The sequence below is a fragment of the Strix uralensis genome, chromosome 31 (genome assembly GCF_047716275.1).
Source record: "Strix uralensis isolate ZFMK-TIS-50842 chromosome 31, bStrUra1, whole genome shotgun sequence".
Lineage (NCBI taxonomy): Eukaryota > Metazoa > Chordata > Aves > Strigiformes > Strigidae > Strix > Strix uralensis.
The window spans coordinates 880,795-894,908 of record NC_134002.1 but is presented as its reverse complement, the minus strand read 5'-3'; the positions used below and the strand labels follow the sequence as shown (position 1 = coordinate 894,908).

Below are 14,114 nucleotides of genomic sequence, written 5' to 3'. Positions count from 1 at the left end.
AGAGTGGGTCAACAAGAACCTACTAGATTTCAGAGAGGAGAAATGTCAAGTCTTGCCCTGGGCTGGCCTAATCCTGGGAACAGCCCCACATGGGATGCAGCCCAGCAGAAAAGGCCTTGGGGGTCATGGTGGACAACAAGCTGCACGTGAGCTGGTGGTGAGCCCTGGCAGGCAAGAAGGTCAAGAGCGTCCTGGCTGGATGAAGAGGAACATGGCCAGGAGATGAAGGAGAAGGATTCTCCCCTTCCATCCAGTGCTCTCTAGACCACATGGAAAGTTCTGCACCGAGTCTGGGGTCTCCTGCCCCCAGTACAGGAAAGACATTGGTCAACAGGAGCAAGTTCATTGAAGGGGCACCAACACATTGGTGTGTGTGTGGTCATCGGGGGCCTGGAGAACTTCCCACCTGAGGAAAGGCTGAGGGAACACTATGGAGATGAGAAGGCTTTGGTGAACCTTGTAGAAGCATCTCAAAACCTGTCAGGTGGTTGAGAACATCGAGGCAGGTTCTTCGTCATGATGCATGATAGGAAAATAAAAACAAGGGATGAAAGTTGAAAGAACATTCAGGTGGGAGATGTGGACCCTGAGGTCCATGAGGTCATAACCACGAGGTCACTTCCCGCTGAAAGAGGTTGCCCTGAGAGTTTGTGCAATCCAGATCCTTGTAGGGTTTCAAGCCTTCTTTCCCCCTAAACATGGTCTCCCACCACTGACCAAACCACTCCTTCTCAGGCAAGAATGAAGCATCAGCACAAGCTCGGCCTCCCTTGGGCCTTCTCTTCCCTGGGAGAGAAGTCTTCTACCAACCCCACACTTCTTCCACCCTCAGGCTTTGCAGCTGCCCATACCTGGCCTGCCCACTTGCCTTCGTCACCATCACCTTTGTCATGAAGGCCCAACACAGATCTTGGCACTCCCACTGTAAGCTGGCACCCACCCCACCCCTGGAGCACATCTGGACATGGAGGCAGGGACAGGCCAAGTCCACCCTGCCCAGCACTGGGCACAGCTTTTTCCTGGGTGTGTCCCCAAGGAGCTCTCCTCATGGGTGTCAGCCTGTGGCCTGGCAGGGGTGGCACAGGGACAAGGGCTGTGGGCCAGGGCTGAAGGAGCTCAGCTGGGAGAGCGTAAGACTGAGATCTAAAGGTCCCTGGTTCAACCCTGGGCTTCAGCAATGATTTTCTCCCTTAGATTTCTGCAGACCCCATCTGCCTTCTTCCATCCTGCCCTGGCCCTCCTTGCTCCTTCACCTCTTGGCAGAGCACTGCCTGTGTGCTGTAGCTGCAGATCTAGAGGCTAGAAGGAGCCTTCCTCCAGCACCACCAGCCCCCAGCCTCCCCCTGGGCAGGACTCTTTGTACACAGATACACAGCACAGGGGGACACCCGTGGGGACCCACAAGAACATCCCTCTGCATCTCTCCTCCCTCCTGCAAGGGCACAGGTCAGGACAGAAGTGCCAGCAGTGGCTCCACAGGGGTCCAGCATGGAAGGTCACCACACTGTGACTTCCAAACAGCTCCAGCTCAACCACCGAATGTCATTTTTACTCTCCAAATTTACCTCCCTCTGCATTTTCTGCGCATCACTTCTGTGTTCTCTGTCCTCTCAGCACCAGACCCAGGGCTCACAGCACAAGTGTCCCAGCTGTCCTCAGTTTCCATCCCCAAATATCTTCACACACTAGACTGGACTGTCCAGACCCGCTGCAGCCCATCACAGCCATCACTCCCTGCACAGAGAAGAAAGAGCTGCTCATGAGCTCCAGCAAGCTGCTGGGCTCCCCTCTTGTTGCTACAGAAGCCTTCTGGCCCATCAGGAACATGGTGACAACTGTGACCCAGGAGGTCGTCCCCTGTCTCCAGCCTGAACATCTCCCCAGTCATCAAGGATTCCAGAAGTTCACGGTGACTCTGGTCTGGTTTTGATTGTCCCAAACCCTCTCTGCCAGGCAGGGGCTCAGCAGGGACAGACCTATGGCACTGGGCAACACAATTGCCTCACGTTGGCCACCATGAAGACACCATCCATGCATGTGGTCAAGTGATCAGCCTTGGAGTTAACAGCTGACCATGCTCACCCACCCTGCCACAGAGCCCCAGCCAGGGCTGTCCCAGGCACTGCTTTGCTGTCAGGAAAGTCACAGAATCACAGAATCATCTTGGTTGGAAAAGCCTTTGGAGATCCTCCAGTCCAACCATGAACCTCACATTGACGGTTCCCAACTCCACCAGATCCCTCAGTGCTGGGTCAGCCTGACTCTTCAACCCCTCCAGGGATGGGGACTCCCCCCCTGCCCTGGGCAGCCCATTCCAATGCCCAACAACCCCTTCTGGAAAGAAATACTTCCTAAGAGCCTGTCTGACCCTGCTCTGGCGCAGCTTGAGGCCATTCCCTCTTGTCCTGGCGTTTGTTCCTTGGCTCAAGAGACTCATCCCCCCTCTCTGCAACCTCCTTTCAGGGAGTTGTAGAGGGTGCTGAGGTCTCCCCTCAGCCTCCTCTTCTCCAGACTAAACCCCCCAGTTCCCTCAGCCGCTCCCCATCAGACCTGTGCTCCAGACCCTGCACCAGCTTCGTTGCCCTTCTCTGGACACGCTCGAGTCATTCAATGGCCTTTTTGGAGTGAGGGGGAAAGTGAGTCCCAGTGACTGAGGAAGGGTCAGAGGATTTCTGCCCCCATGTTCCCCCAGCGCACACCCAGGGGTGCCATCACAGTGTGGGGACACCTCACCCCAGGGAGGAAATTTCTCTCACCCCAGGGAGGGAATTTCTCTCACCCTGTTGCACTGCTCCTGCTGTGGAGTTGGGGACAGATGTCACACAGAGGAGTGTTGGCCTGGTGGGCAGAGGAAGCTCAGGGGCTTTCTCCTCTCCATCAACCAGCCCTGACTTCCCCTGTCTCAGGAGGATTCAAGTACTGTTTTCTGCAAAGGGTCCCTGGGCACTGGGCAGACACCGGGACTGTGATGTCATAAACACATCATGGGAGGAGAGGGTCTCTCCTGCTGGCAGGTGTCACAGGGATGGAGCTCAGGACAGGTTCTCCTTCCACCACCATCACCACCGGCTTCAGCAGAGACTCAGTTCAGGGGACCTGGAGACGCTGAGGTCAGACACAGCCCTGCCAAGGTGGGACTGGTGGAACCGGTGCCCACCTCTTGTTCCTGGGGTGTTTGGTGTCTCTGTCCACCCTGTGCTGGTGGGATTGGAGAGGCACAGGCCTGTCCACAGCCCTGCACAGGCAGCGAGGGCCAGGAGATGGTGCCTCAGCTGGTCCCCCAGCAGAAACACTGGCAACCAAAATGGAGGGTGCCCAGCCCCTGGGCACAGTGAGCCCAGACTCAGAGAAATAAGGCTGCTCTCCCGTGGGTTTTCCACAGCTGAGGTCTGCCCAGCATGGGGCAGCAGTACTGGGGGCTGGGGTCTCACCATGACCCCCCTCAGGTAGGTCTTCAGGAGCTGCAGGAGCACCCTCAGCTCTGGAGCACAGTGACAATCCTGCTTGGCTGCAGAGAATGGACCCATCCGGCTGGGCCAGACTGTTCAGGTGCCCAAATGCCATGAAACAGGTTCCTTCTGCTCAGGGGTGCTGCTCTCTCCAGCACACCCAAGCCTGAGGCTTCTTTCCCCAGGGAGGAAGAGGCAAACCTCTACCAGGTGCTAGAGTAAGGGAGAAATATACCTGCGGGAGGGCAGAGATGGCAGGGAGGTGACACAGGCCAGGCACTGGGCTATTCTCCCTAGTCCCCACTTGGGACACCTTGAGTCGGCAGATCACTGTCCACACTACCCATAGGCCCTCACCACCCTGTGTCCAGAAGATAACACTCCCTTCTTCTTCTTTACTTTTTCTCTGAGATGCAGGGCTGGACCTTATCCCAGTGGGAGTTTTCCAGGCGATGGAGGCTGCGTTTGCAATGCCCATGTCTGCCACCCGTCAGCGTGGGGGTCTTTCCCTGGGAACGTTGCTCTCTCATGGGGGCTGCCAGCAGGAAGGCTCCCAGATGTGGGGCAGAGGGATGTGTGAACTTTGTCTGCTCCCAGATCCCCCCAGGGTCACCCCAGGGGAGGAGGAGCTCCCAGCAGGGTATGGGGCAACACTGCAATAGGAGAGGATGTTGGCAACATCTGCCTCCTCCCTGCTTCTCCTCCAGGGCCAAATCCTGCTGTTTGCAGCGCTACGGAGTTGCAGCTACTCCTCACAGGGAATCCTGCCACAAACACCCAACACACCTTCCAGACCGCAACTGAGAAGCCCATTGGGGAAGAGCTGGGGGGATGTGGAGACCCACCAGCAGGAGCAGGCTGGGCATTTTGGCAGTTTGAGTGCCAGGTGTCAAACCCTTCTCCTCACCTGGCTCCTGCATAAGAGGGTGCTGGGGCAGGTGAAATCCCAGCTGAGGGAGAGGGACCCTGGCTCAACTCTCAGCAGCAACTGGTTTAGTGGAGGGACACAAAATCTCCACTGCCATGGAAATGTGCCCACATGAACATCCTCCTGTATGGACCCTTATCCAGGCCAGGGGCTGGACCACGGCGTTTGGCTGTAGCACACGTCCTGTGGGGCTGCTTTCTCCATCCCCCTGGCCCTCTAACAGCGCTGAGGGAAAGGTGCCCTCAGCCTCGCTGCTCCCAGCCCTCCTGTACCTGTCCACCGGTCCTGCCCCACACACATCCCAAACTGTCATCCCTGGCAAGGCAGCAGGAGGGCAGGGGGGGAGCTGGAGGGGAGCAGGAGGAGGGGGCTCAGGGATGCTACAGGAACAGCAGGAACAGCCCATGGAGACGGGTCCTGGCAGAGCATGAGGAGAGGGAATCCCAGCCCTCTGTGTCCCAGAAAGTGTCTCTGCACCCTGTGCTGTGGCACTGGGGAGCAGAGCTGCCTCCTAAGCATTGGGGGAGGTAATCTGCAGGCCATGATCCTGCCTGGGGCTGGCTGGGGTGTTCAGGGCCCTGTGTTCACCTTAGGACTCACTTCTGTGAGACAAAAGCCCAGGGCTTACCCTGACATGGCAGCTCTGTCACAGCCTCTGCACTGTGGGACCAGTGTGGCCCAGGGAATGACCTGGGAGAAAGAGCAGCCGGAACCCTCAGGTGAGGAGATGGGTGCTCCCACTGGGGTGCATCAGAGAGCCATTTTGACCAGAAACTGCCTGTGGCCAGCAGGATGGAAATGCCTCTGTCACTGAGATTATTCCCCAGGGACTACAGGCCCCACAGCCTGACCCCGAGCCTGCTGTCCCCGAGACGTGCCCCTTCCCTACCACTGTGTCTTTATTCTCTGCTGCCATGATCAGACTCAGGGAGATGCCCTGACACCTGGCAGGCAAGGACCAGCTCTGGGTCAAAGCCCCTGGAGACTTTTAATAAGAACAAATAAGGATGCACAGCGTAAAAATGGGAATAAAAATGGAGAAACTCCAGGGGGATTCTGCTGCCCATGGGTCAAGGGAGTCGGTTCCTTGGTGGTCATGGCTGCACCCAGCTGCACAGCCCTCTTCTCCCTCCCAGCTGCACCCAGCTGCAGGGCAGGAATGGGCTCTCCTGGCCTGGGGCTCAGGGACTGTTGTGCACCAAGTTACAGTGTCACAGCCGTTGTGTCCTCATGGGGATGTGCCACAGACACCTCTTCAGCATCATCATAGCCCATGCTCCCCGGGGACAGGGACGAGGTGTCTCCTTCAGCTCCAGGGACCTCAGCACTTCTCTGGGAGTGCGGGCTGCCCCCTGCAAGCAGCAAGGCCGGACGTTTCAGGTCACCCCATGGGGTCTGTACACCACCATCCTCCCTGCTCCTCACCACGTTCAGCTCCTTCTCCCACCCCCAGGCCTTTCAAGGAAAACTCCCAGGGTAGGTTTCCCCTTCCCAGGAGATTTGGGTGTCAGTACAGTAGTGACTTGAGGGGCACCAGGGATGGCACCCTAGGAACAGGCAGCGCTGTCTTTCCCTCTCACCTCTGCGTGCATCCCTGGAGCCTGCTCCCTCCTCTGGCATCCTGGGCATTTCCCACTCTCCCTGCCCAGGCACAGCATCCTCCCCCAAATCAGAAACATCCCTGGCATCATCATAGCCATCTGCTGGGTCACCTCCGGGCAGAACAAGGACATCTGAAAGGAGACGGGAGCGAGTGACATTGAGAAGGTACGTCCTGCAGAACAGAGGATGGGAGGATGCGCAGGGACACAGCGCTGAGGCACAGGTTGGCAGCACCACAGGAGATGCCCACGTCCTCCCCTTCTCCGATGGTGACACCAAGTGACTCTTCTGTCCATCACATGTTTGCAGGGAGATCAACCCCTTCCTGCCTCCATTACCTGGTGCTGATCCCAGACCATCCTCCTCCTCGCTGACCCAAGGGTAGGGCTGCACCTGGGTCAGCGACTGCTCTGAAGAGGAGCCTGGAGTGAAGCACACCGGGTGTTATGGAGCAAGCCCCACTGACCTGGCTCATGGTCAGCACTGCTGGGGAAGGGGGACCCACAGACCTGGGGCTGCATGGGGAAGAGGAATGGGAATTCACCCTGCTCCTCCAGGACAAACCCTGTTTCAAAGGTGCTCCCAGAGCTGCCCAAGGACAGCCCCTTCCCTCACTCCTCGGGTGCCACATGGGGTGCAGGGGCGGGAAGAGAGGGGCTGTCCAGCTGGGACAGTCAAATCTTGACTGGGAGAAAGCTTCTCTCTTGGGCCCAGGACCTGGATTGTCCCCCCACAGACCCCACAGCTCCAGCACGTCAGGGACTATGGACTAGGATTCAGGGGATCAGCTCCTGTTGGGATCAGGGGAAAGGGTCCTGCAGATGTGCCCCCAGGGAGGACCCACACCCACCTGAGCGACCAAACCTGGCCTGCTTCTCCCACACTGGGCTGTAACCAATCTCCTCATACACAGCCTCTGGGAAGGGCTCCTGAGCTCTCCTGGAGCCTGGGGACAGAAGCAGGGCTGGCACAGGGACAGGCAGAGGGGCAATGGGATCACACTGTGCTCCCCCAAACCTATTCCTTGGGCCAGCCCATGACTGCTCCAACAGCACAGCCCCATTGCACTGCCCAGACATGGCTGCCACATCTCCTGTGAGAGCAGCATCACTGGGGAGTTTCTCTGGGGCAGCGACACCTTGCGTCATCCCTATGGAGACAGCACTCATGCCCCTCTGGCCCCCTGGGTTGTACCCCCCTTATCTTACCCTGGAGTAGCTCCCACATTTCCTCTCCACCTGGAGCTTGCTCCTGTCTGCCCCATGGGACCATAGTAGGGCCCCTGTCCTGGGGGTGGGCAGGGCTGGGCAGAGGGACAGCCTTGGGCCTGACACCATGGTGATGGAACCTACTGCCTGCCTCCTCCTAGCATCTCCCTTGCCCCAGAGCCCCCTCCAGCACTACCTAGAGCACTGCCAGCCTTGGCCATCCCCACTCTGCCATTTCTCTCCTCACCCCATCGCTAGCTACCCGCACCTCTGGACTCTCTCCAGCCCTTGCTGCTGGTGGCCCATGGACAGGCACTCAGTGGGGCAGCACATGTGAAGGTGGCAGCCCACAGTCTCATCCTCCCACTCTGCCTGTGTCCCTCACTGGTGACCCTTGCTGGCACCCCCCGCAGCACCCCACAGCCCTTCCAGGAAGTATCTCCCCCTGGCATCTCTGGGGAAGGACTCACCTCTGCGCCCAGCCCTCGTGCTCAACACTTGCCCAGCCAGGAGGGCCAGGAGCAGGCAGAGAAGGGCCCCCAGGATGATGCAGATGATGACGGGCACTGAGACCCTCCCACTGCTGATCTGGTGGCCTCGGGTGGGAACTGCAGGGGAGAGAACATGGAAGGGGCAACACCAGGCCTGAGAGAGGTGGAGGCGGTACCAGCCCTGACCTCATCACACAAGGCAGTAGGGGCTGGAGGGCCCCAGGGGTGAGTGATGGGGAAGCTTCCATCCTGCTGACTAAATTACAACTGTCCTTCCCACCATCCCATGCCTCCTCCAGAGCGTTTCACACTGCAGCAAGGAGACCCTTCCATTCAGCTGTGAGTCACAGCCTGTCCCTGGGGATACCCAGCCCCATGGGGAGGATAAGTTACCTGCTTGGGGTGGGGATGTTGTCATCTTGGGTGTAGCTGCAGAGGAGGAAAAGGAGAGCTGGGATGAGAGAGTGGATATGCAGGTATTGGGGAGCCTCCTCCCCAGCACACCATGGGGGTGTCTGTAGATGTCTCTGACATATCCCACCCAAATTGCCCCACCTGTAGTGCCCGAAAGGGAGGCCAGGCCAGGGCCCAGTGCCTCTGCTCTAGGAAGCAGGCAGGATGGCACAGGCAGCCCAGGGGATAACCCTGGGGCTGCAGGGCCCCACAGGCAGTAGTCAGGGGTCATCCAGTGCGACTGAGGCTGCTCCCTGCCTGACACCAGGCTCCTGCACTCTACAGGAACATTCTTGCTCTTGAGAGGCCAGGGGCCATGCCAGGACCATGTGGACAAAAGGCCTTCCCCAGCTCCCTGCCAATACCTGACCAAGGGGTCCCAGCCCTGCCACTCACCTGAACAGCGCACGGCAGCATCTTCCTTATGCCGGCAAGCACCGCCATCCCCAGGCCGGGCCCAGCAGTCCTGCAGGGATGGCTCCGTCCCCTGGCACTCCACCTGCTCCAGCCAGATGGGGCCCATCCCCATCCCAAACGCAGCCTCATGGAGGGCAGACACTGCAGGGCCACAGCCCAGCTGCCTGCATGCCACCTCGGCATCCTGCATGTCCCATGAGTCGTCACACACCGTCCCCCAGGAGCCACGGTACCAGACCTCCACTCTGCCTGAGCACCCATCCTCTCCGCCCACAGTACGAATCTTCTCCCTGGCTGGAGAAGGCAGAGACCTCCCATGGCTCCAGGACAGCAGGCAAAGCCCTGCCAGGCACAGAAGGGCAGATCCCTACCTGTGCAGCTCATGGAGTTGGGACATGGGGCCAAAGGACCTGGGGGCATTTCTGGGTGTCCTGCTGAAAAAGAAAACACTGTGGTGAAGGGACTGGTTTGGGGGATCATGAAGAAGAGAGCGGGACTGAGCTCTGCTTGTGCTTCCCTGTACCATCTTGGTCATGGCAGCAACTGAACCCTGGTTACTCAGGGAACACAAGAAGGACTGTGGGGGTACCCTGACTGCACAGCCCCAACAGGTCACTGGTTCACAATGCAACAGTAACTTGTCTGTGGAGGGGAGGCTCTTCTGAAACCTGTCTGGTCTCTTCTGAGACCTCACCTGAAGATGCCTCTGCCTCTCCCAGGTGCTGTTGGCAACCTGGGTGGCAACTACTGCTGGATGTGTGTAGCCATGGTCATGTTTATGTCACTGGCATCAGAGGTGTCTGACATGAAAAGGAAAAGCCCCTCCAAGCTCTTTCTCTGTGTTTGGCCATGACCAGCAGGGAGCAAGAGCTGGGGTGACAAGGGTGCCCGGGTGGCTCAGAGTTACCGTTGCAGGTGATGTTGGTCTCCTCTTGCAGGTTTTCACATGACTCTGGGTTCCAGGGACTGGAGGGACACTGCCAGAAGGAGCTGGTTCTCTCCCCACACTGCACACGATCCAGCCAGGCAGGGCCAGACACCCTGCCATAGGTCAGGGGTTTCTCCAGGGACCCTCCGTCCCCACAGCCCAGCTCCTTGCACACCAGCGTCACCGTGGCGAGAGTCATCGAGTTTGAGCAAACACTCCCCCATGTCCCGTTGTAGAAAACCTGCAGGCGCCCAGAGCAGCCATCACTGTTCTCCAGCCTCAGGGCTGCGAACTCTGGGAGGAAAAATCCCCAAAGGGGGAACAGGCTGCCCTGAGGCTGTGGGAGCCAGGACACCTCTGCATCACTCAGGCCCTCAGCCGGGCAGGGGCAGGGCCAACACATCCCCCTTGCACCCAGGGGCAGAGACAAGTCCCTGATGGACAGACACCCCTGCCCTTCCCGTTAACCCTCAGGAAAGGCTGAAGTACCCAGGGATCCCCAGGGGGACTGAAGGTACCCATGCATGGATGTCCTCAGGACAGTCTCAGGCAGGAGCTCAGAGGCAGCCAGGGACAGCCTCAGCCATGCCCGGCTCTCCCCGCGTCCTGGCCCCCCCAGGAACCAGGCTCCCACCACAGCTCCTGGCACAGACCTGAGCAGATGACTCCCACGTCCTCTTTGTGCCCGCAGTCGTGCTGCCCCCAGGGCCCAGCCGGGCAGTCCCAGAGAGCAGCTTCAGCCCCGGAGCAGTTCACACCATCCAGCCAGATCTGCCCGGAGCCTTCCCCGAACCGAGCAGAGCTGGCTGCCTCCACTGCCCCTCCGCAGCCCAGCTGTTGGCAGACGACGGCGGCATCAGCCAGGTCCCAGCCATCATCGCAGATGGTCCCCCAGATGCCCTGGTAGTAGATCTCCACTCTCCCTGCGCAGCGCCCGGCCCCGTTCACCAGCCGCAGCCACCGGCTCCCTGCAGCGGGTACAACCCCCAGTTGCTGCCAGGGACTGCCTGCCCACACAGACCGTCACCTGGGGGGCCTGCGCAGTGCCACTCACCCTCACAAATGACTCCCACGTCCTCCGCAACCCCTGCCGCCAGCACGCTCTCAGGCAGGGAGGTGTTGCAGAGGCTCAGGTTGGCCTCATGCCCTGCGCACCGGACCCCTCGCAGCCCCACGGGGCCCATCCCTCGCTCAGGCTTTGGGGGGTTGTAGGCTGTCCCGGCCTCCCCACACCACAGCTGCCGGCACACCACACTGGCCTCCTGCACGTCCCACTGGTCATCCAAGACTCTGCCCCACACCCCATCCTGGAAGATCTCCACTCGTCCGTCACACCGGCTCCCTCTGCCCACCAGCCGCAGGGATCCAAAGCTGGCTGAGCCTGGGGAGAGCAGAGACACCACAGCCATGGGCGGCACTGGAAGCATGGCACCCTTCAGGGAGCGGGGCGAGGGGGAATTTCACCACCAAACTGGACAAGATTGAGCCTTGTGCTAAGGAGAAGCGAGGGCAAAGCCTAGACCCTTCCTGCAGCTGAAACCCGGGTCTGCTGCTGCTGGGGGAACAGGCAGCTCCTGCTGGGTGGTGGGATGAGGCTCTGCAGGGCTCTCTGTGGCAAGGGATGTGGGTGTCTGAAGCCAGAGGGATGGGACAGAGCCCTGCAGCCCTGTCCAGGGCTCCTTGCACAGTACGAGAACAAAGGAGCCCAGGTCTGGTGGTGGTGCTGGGTCCTAAGCCACTGCCCTGGGGGCAGATGCTTGCCTCTGTTCAATCCTCAGTTCTCCCAAAGTGGAGAGCTCACTCTGAGCAGGGAAAGCCCTCCAGATGGCTCCTGGGGAAGCCAGGGTTTCTCCAGGGAGAAAGTCAGCCTGGTTGGCCATGGGACCCCTGCTTTGGGTGGCCACGTTGCACACAAATGATGAATGGAGTTAATGTAGCATTTTTCTGGCACTCACCTGAGCAAATGACTGCAGCAGTGTTCCCTTGGGAGCACGGTGAGGCCCCCAGGGTGGTCACCGGGCACTGGTACAGGTGGGCTTCTGTCCCATCACAGTGGAATGAGTCTCTCCAGACAGGGCCAGTCTCTCTCCCAAAATGCTCTCCTCCAGGAATGGACTCAGCAAACCCGCAGTTGAGTTGACGACAGAGAACGTGGGCATCCGAGAGATCCCAGCGGGAGGCACAGAGGGTCCCCCAGGTCCCCAACACCTGGACCTCCACCCTTCCCGCACACACTGTGCTGCCATTCACCAGCCTGAACCCTGTGTACTCTGGAGACAGAGGAGGAGGAAAGAGGGTGGACTGGTGCTCTTGCACCCTCAGCAGCTGGTGGAGAGGCCAGAGGGACAACATGTCCTTGTTCTCCTTCTACACTATTTCCATTCTGCAGACAACCCCAGCCACCCCTCCTGTCCTCACACCCAGCCCAACATGGTCCTTGCTCTGCTCCCCTGCCCCCAGCACAGCATCGGTGTTCAACACCCCTCCCCGAGTCCTTACGTGTGCAGGTGACAACAGCGCTGCTTGCGTGGGTGCAGGGCTGGTCCCTGGAGGACCCCCTGGGGCAGGATGCGAGGAGGGATTCATTCCCCACACACTGCAGCTCTCCGTCCCAGATGGGACCCACCCCTTCTCCAAAGTGACTTCCTCCAGGGACAGGCAGGGCTGCACCACACTGAAACTCCCTGCAGACCACGTCAGCAGCTTTGGGACCAAAGTGGGAAGCACAGACAGTTTTCCACTTGTCCCCATCATGGATCTGCACATGTCCTGAGCAGCGGCTCTTCCCTTCCACCAGACGGACAAATCCTGGAAAAAAAAAAAAAAAAAAAAAAAAAAAAAAAAAAAAACCCAAACAAACAAAAAAAAAAACCCAACTGGGAGTTCCCAGAGCCCTCTGGCAGTTACATGCCCACATCCCACATCACCTCCAACCAAGCCCTGACCAAATTGCCCACTGCACATCCCAGAGGAAGCTGCCGGGGGAGTACTGGTGACAAAAACACATCCAGGACCCCTTGCACCCCTTCGCTACACCATCACAGCACTCAGGGCTATGTGTCTATCGCAGACCCACTGCAGACCCTGCAAACTGTGTTGGCACCTTTGGGACCAAAGTGTGAGTCACAGACAGTTTTCCAAAAGTCCTCATCATGGATCACTATACGTCCTCAGGAGGGGCTGTCCCCTTAGAGCAGTCAGACAGATTCTGGACTAACCGAAGACCCCTGAGAGTTGCCACAGCCCTCTGGCAATACCCTGACTACATCTCATCTGATCTCCAAGGTGGCCACAGGCAAAAAGCCCTACGGCATCCCCAGCTGCTCTCAGGGGGTGCTGATGGCACAAACACATCAGCCCCCACCCTGCTGCTCCTCAGAAATCAGCACAGCACTTGTGGGCTTGCTTCTCTCCCAACACCCACAGCCACAGAAACGTCTCAGACAAACTGCTGCTGCCCCAGAGACCTTGGGCTGCCCAGTACTGGCCTCTGGGCACTGTTGCACCCAGAGGACTTGGGGTTCAGGGAAACGTGCCCAGGCGCTGTTGGCTGCTGCAGTTTGCTCTGCCCCACTGAGCTCAGGGCCAGGCGTGAGGAACCCCTTGGTGCCACAAGAAGTTCCCATTGGGGTCTTGGGCTGTTGGGGCACTGCTGGGGGATGGGACGTGTCACAGAGCAAAAGTACGGTGAAGCTGTACCTGCCGTCGGTGGCTGTGCCACCACCCTGCTCAGGCACCTACCTGGGAAAGAGGTTCTCAGCCACGGCCAGAGTGCACTGCTGGGCATGCACGTTCCTGCCCAGTGGCCGGGCAGAAAGCAGCAGAGCGGGCAGAAGAGCAACCCTGGGCTTACATGAGCTCCTGGAGCAAGGGCAGATAGAGGAGAGCCAAGAAGTGCTGAAAAATCCCCCGTGGCACCAAGCAACCAGGGGCTGAGACAGGCAGGAGAGGCTGGGCAGCAGGTCAGCACTGCCTGGAGGGGGCAGTATCTCTGTGTGCAGGCTCTCATGGGGCAACCCTGGGAGAGGAATGAGGTGCCACATGCCACCTTGCTCTTCTGCCCAAGCCCAGTGCTCTTCCTCTCTGAGCAACCCCTTTGCTTCTGCCAAGGGACTCCTGTCTGCCAGTGGAGACAACCCAAAAGTGGCTATCTATCTCACGCCCTTCCCCAGGACTGTGGGTGGCCACATGAGTCACGTTTGGTGCCTCTGGCATGGGGGCACCTGGTCCTCAGAACGGCCAGACAGCTCCTGGATGAACAGGAGAAGAAAGATGGGAATCAACAGACAGTGCAGGACAGGGATGGAGGGTTCATCTGTGGCACCTCAGGGGCCAGGCATGGTAAGGGCACTCTTGAGCAGGTTCTTACTGGGCTTTCCCAGGTCTGGGGACACCAGTAATGACAGTTCCAACTCAGTAGTGCAACCGGCCACACTGGGCAATGCCCTGGTGCCTGACTGTTGCTCCCCGAGGGCACAAGCAGGTTCCTTCCACAATCCCAGACCCAGAGGTATGGAAGAGGTGGTCCCCTTACCTGAACACATCACTCCAGCGTCAAAACTATGATCGCAGCTACGGTTACCCCATTCGCTGTATGTGCAGTCAGACAGGGCAGATTCGGTGCCTTTACAGCTAACA

General features: G+C 59.0%; 1 pseudogene; it reads right to left on the bottom strand.

The window, feature by feature from the left end:
- Positions 1 to 4,201: 4,201 nt before the first annotated feature.
- On the bottom strand, positions 4,202 to 14,114 carry LOC141936043 (antigen WC1.1-like; annotated as a pseudogene).